The sequence below is a fragment of the Salvia miltiorrhiza genome, chromosome 1, assembly GCF_028751815.1.
Source record: "Salvia miltiorrhiza cultivar Shanhuang (shh) chromosome 1, IMPLAD_Smil_shh, whole genome shotgun sequence".
Lineage (NCBI taxonomy): Eukaryota > Viridiplantae > Streptophyta > Magnoliopsida > Lamiales > Lamiaceae > Salvia > Salvia miltiorrhiza.
The window spans coordinates 11036708-11042355 of NC_080387.1; positions in this window are offsets into that span (position 1 = coordinate 11036708).

The following is a 5648-nucleotide window of genomic DNA, read 5'->3' on the forward strand; positions in this document are numbered from 1 at the left end:
ACTTAATTAAAGCATTAAAGAAAGAAGACATAAAACTTAATAAGACATTAATCAAGTTATTACATCAACAGGAACCATCCTCTCAAACTTAAAGTACGACATGACATAACAAGGTACCAAAAGTACTCTGCAGTGGAAATGTAGCTAGACATATGTATGAGGACATATTCTAGACAGGTTACATATTTATTAACAACCCTGTAACTCCGCTCAATGCAGCACCATCATCACACCGGCTCAACCTGCACATTTTTTAAAAACATATGCAGGGCTGAGTACAAAAGCACTCAGTGAACACATGCCAAACATCTCATCTCATCTCATCTCATCTCATGCTTTATAAAGCTATAAATATTGTCATTGACATACTTTAAACAAAGCATAAGGGATTTATCTAAAGCCTTATGTCTGCAAACTCATTTTTGTTTCTCAAAGTTGACTGCCAGTCTATGTTCTCAAGTAAGTACCATATCTGTTAACTCATGTACTAAGAGGGAGGCCTCCCTCTGCAGCACTGCGATCAGCCAACCTGAAAGCTGACTCACGATCACTGTGTACACTAATTCTACCTCGCGTAGAACCGATATCATTTCTCATACAGATAGATAACATGCTAAAATCTCAAATATTTGGCATTGCAATAACTTCAAAATAGGTTTACAGTTCATCTGCTGAAATACAAATTTTATTGAAGAAAAAAATAAAACCCTTGATAGCACAAGCGCTAACAAGGCGAAAGTCAGAAAAACCCCAAAACGAGGAAAAACAACACCCAAAGCGAAAAACAAACTAAAAAAGACAGCAAAGAACGGAGCCTCCGAGGAAGACAGCCGGGCCCGAGCAGCGGAACCAGCGAAGTCACTCCAGAGACGAAGAAGTTCCAGAGCAGAGAAGTCACTCCAGAGCAGCGAAGTCGATCCAGAGCAGTGAAGTCGCTCCAAAGCAGCAAAGTCGATCCAGAGCAGCGAAGTCTTTCCAGAGCGGAGAAGTCACTCCAGAGAAAAGACGGGACTGCAGACGCCAGAGGAGACGAGGCGCCAGAGGAGCCAAGTCGCCAGAGGAGACGAGGCGCCAGAGGAGACAAGGCACCAGAGGAGACGGGGCGCCAGAGGAGACAAGTCGCCAGCGGAGTCAAGGAGCCAGAGGGGACGAGGCGCCAGAAACGCCAATAATTTAAACGCGTAAACATCTTGATTTTAGCGTAGAAAAGCCCACCTCGTTGCGTCTCTGCAAACAGGTAACGTCACTCTCTCTCTCTCTTTCTCTCAAGTCGTCACTTCTCAAACGGACCTTCATCGTTATGAAGAATCGATGAGAAGAAGGGTCATCATAACAGAAAACTCACATAGGGAAAATAAAACTTAACACTTAAACACTTAACTCCTCTGCCCTGCAGAGCTGAAACTCTCTCTGCAGATCTAACTCGGCAGAGCTGAAACTCACTCTGCAGAGCTGAAACTCTCTCTGCAGAGCTAACTCGGCAGAGTTGAAACTCTCTCTGCAGAGCTAACTCGGCAGAGCTGAAACTCTCTCTGCAGAGCTGACTTGGCAGAGCTAAAACTCTCTCTGCAGAGCTAACTCGGCAAAGCTGAAACTGCAGAGCTGACCACTCGCAGAGCTGAACTGCAGAGCTGACCACTCGCAGAGCTAACTCAACCCGACAGAGCTGAACTTCATCAGTCAGAGCTGAACTCAACAGCACTACAACTGCCAGAGCTGACTCGCCCGGCAGAGCTGAAATCCACACGTCAGAGCTGACCAACCCGGCAGAGCTGAACTGCAGAGCTGACCACCCGTCAGAGCTGGATTTCACGCTGCGAGAGCTGACTATGCTCGGCAGAGCTGGAATTCACGCAGCAAATTCACCAAGTTCAAACTCACACATGCTCTGCAAACTCATGCAAACATCCTACACATTTCCTACCATTTCTCCAAACATCAAACTAACTCTAACATGCTCAACTCTAACTTAGAACACAAAACTCAAGAAAAAACTTAGCATGCATTTCTAAGTTCACGCAAAGTACAGCCATCTCTACAACCTACAACTTAACATGCTTGGTAAATACAATATTAACAAAGAACAAACCTAGCATGCTCCTAAAACACAATCATAAGTTACAACGATTAACAAAAATCGAAGAACGAGTGACGACGACGAAGAACACGGACGGCTGCCCTCATGGATTCCATGGCTAGGGTCCGAACCATCCTTAACTCATTCATTAAACATGCTCGACATGTACCCAAGAACAACATACTAAAAACTCACGATGATCCGACGTCGTTTCAAAATAAAGTCGAGAATTGACGTTTTTCGACGTCGACTAAAAACGAAAATCAAACCATCAAAACGTACGTAGAGATGTTACCTACGTAAAAAGGTGCTCGAAATGGTGCTCGGCGCTCGTCTCGGTGCTCAAAACGGAGCTCAAAAGCTCGAAAAAAGCTTTAATGGAGGTAGTGTGTGTTCTTGGTGTTGTGTGTGTGTTTTGCGTGAGAAAGGTGGGCTGTGGGCTGATCCACAGCCGCCTATTTATATGGGGGGAGCTTTGGGCGGTTGGGGGGTGGTTGATGGTAGGGTAGGCCTAGATATTTAGGATATTAATCCCACTTAGTCGTTCAATATCTCGTTTTAACGACTAAATACCCGTACTCTTCGTCACTCGCCCTCTCGTACCCCACTCACTTTCATCACACTCGTAATTCTATATAAATATAGAAAACGTAAGCTCGTTCTCGAAATTCTGATAAACGAGCTCGGTTCGTTTATCGAGAAATTTCGATTTACTATTCACTCGTCGTCCAAAAATAAAAACTTTTGTCATTGGACTCGTATCGAAAAACTAAGAATATTACTCGACGACGTGCACATAAGATTTTTGAAAATCGACAAAAAGACGAAATAGCAGTATTTTACTATTCATCGTCAAAAAGTCATAAATTCCAAAAATGTCTTAACCGACTCAAATCTCACTTCCGAGTTCACCGTTCTCATTCAAATAATTATCTCGAATTATTTCAAAACTCAAACTCAAAAAATGGATATAAAATCCCACATCATTCTCACATCATCAAACGAACATCTCAACATTAAAAAGAATAACAAGAAAACATCATATAACTCCTCATCTATTTACAAAGTAAAACAAGCAAAGGATCTAAACCCTAATCACTCAAACTCGAGCAATTAAACACGTCATCAAAAGCTCGGGTATTACAATCTCATAGTCAGGAAAAGTGATATCATCTCTATTTTAGCAAACTCGACTGAAGCCTTTACGTGCATCAGTTAAGTTCCAGTAACTTAACTGATAACTCCTTACTGAAGAGTTTTCAGTATCAGTCGTCAACCCTATTTGGTCAAAACTCCTTTTTGTTAACAGGTGTCGTAGTTTGCTTGTAAAGTTTCGTTTTGATCTCTATCTTGAGATCCCTCTGTCTTAGAGGAGAAAAATAGCCCATAGGTGTATTCCTCCCCCCCCCCATACACCTATTCAAGACCCTCCGGACCTAACACATGTGCCTATATATTGGTCCTAGGCTGGGAAAATATACCGAAAACTCGATATACCGGACATACCGTACCGTAAAATACCGAATTTAAGGTATATCGATTTTTTTGGTAAGGTATGATACCGTACCAAAGATTTACGGTAATGTAAAGGTATGGATTTTCCAGATACCGGGGTATACCGGTGTATACCGATACCTCGGTATATACCGAAAAAATCAATAAATATCGTATTAAAGGTATATACCGGAACACGGTATGATACCGTATTACTGGTATACCGAATATTATTATATATACCGGTGATGCGGTATCATACCTTATTCTAGTATACCTTAATATTCGGTATATACCGGTAATAAGGTACAATACCTTATTCTGATATACCGTAGTTGTCCGTATATATTGGTATACCGAAAATCACGGTATATATCGTATCAAAATCTATAATTTTAAAATATATAATATATATTTTTATGTTTATATTTTTAAAAATATTTATAAATTTTATAAAATGATGTATATAATCTATATTATGTGAATATATACAATTGTACATGAATTTATAAATATCATCAAATGATACAAAAATAAATAAAATATAGTATATATATAGTATAAGTCATACAATAAAATAAAATTGTTTATTTTGATATCATAATATAGTTATAATATATAACTAAAATTATTGTTTTACAATAGATTATACATCTAGCATATAATAGTTACATACTATATAATAGCATAGTTATTGATAAAGTATTTTATCAACACCTAATCTAAACTACGAATTTTACCTAGTGTTTGATCGTGTGAAGCGAGAGAAAAAGTTGAATTGCTCGAGAACCGAAAAAAATGTTGTAGTATTAAGAGAGAGCGTAAGTTTACAAGATACAGGTGCATGGGTATTTATAGAATACATGCTAGGGGTAAAATAGTACTTTCGACCTAAAGGACATGCTCCCCGCGTGGTCAGGGCTATAGTGGTAATATTACCTGTAAACGGGTGATTCCTCTGTAAACGGACAATTCTTCTGCTCTGGTGCTTCCCGGGTAAAGTGGTTCCTCTGACTTCAGCGATTCCTCTGACTATGTTCGTTCCTTTGGCTAAGCTCATTTCTCTGACTAAGTCAATTCCTCTGGCTAAGCTCATTCCTCTGACTGAGTCCATTCATCTGGCTAAGCTCATTCATCTGACTGAGTCCTTTCCTCTGATGTAGATAGTTCCTCTGACCCGAGCGGTTTCTCTGTTCAGGTTGATTCCTCTGCTCTGCATATATTACTCCTCATCAGCTACTCCCCCCTCTGGTTTGGCTAGTTACTTTAAAGCGGAGTAACTAGTCAGAGTGTTCACCCGCATTGCTGACGTCACCTACATTAAATGCCTGTCTTCCTACAGCATACTTTTTCATATCCCGAGGTTACCTTTTTAGACCTTCCGTCTTTCCGTGTTCCCGTAGAAATCCTCAACCGTCGATCCTATCCCTGGTGCCACGTGTCATCCATCCCGCTACTTTGCTGTTCCCCGCGTAGGTTATACTTAGCAGTTTCAAACTCAATTTTTCCCACAGACGGCGCCAGCTGATAAAGTATTTTATCAACACCTAATCTAAACTACGAATTTTACCTAGTGTTTGATTGTGTGAAGCGAGAGAAAAAGTTGAATTGCTCGAGAACTGAAGAAAAATGTTGTAGTATTAAAAGAGAGCGTAAGTTTACAAGATACATGTGTATGGGTATTTATAGAATACATGTTAGGGGTAAAATAGTAATTTCGGCCTAAAGGACATGCTCCCCACGTGGTCAGGGGTATAGTTGTAATATTGCCTGTAAACGGGCGATTTCTCTGTAAACGGACAATTCTTCTGCTCTGGTGCTTCCCGGGTAAAGCGGTTCCTCTGACTTCAGCGATTCCTCTGACTATGTTCGTTCCTCTGGCTAAGCTCATTTCTTTGACTGAGTAATTCCTCTAGCTAAGCTCATTCCTCTGACTGAGTCCATTCCTCTAGCTGAGCTCATTCCTCTGACTGAGTCATTTCCTCTGATGTAGATAGTTCCTCTGACCCGAGCGGTTCCTCTGTTCAGGTTGATTCCTCTGCTCTACATATATTACTCCTCATCAGCTACCCCCCCT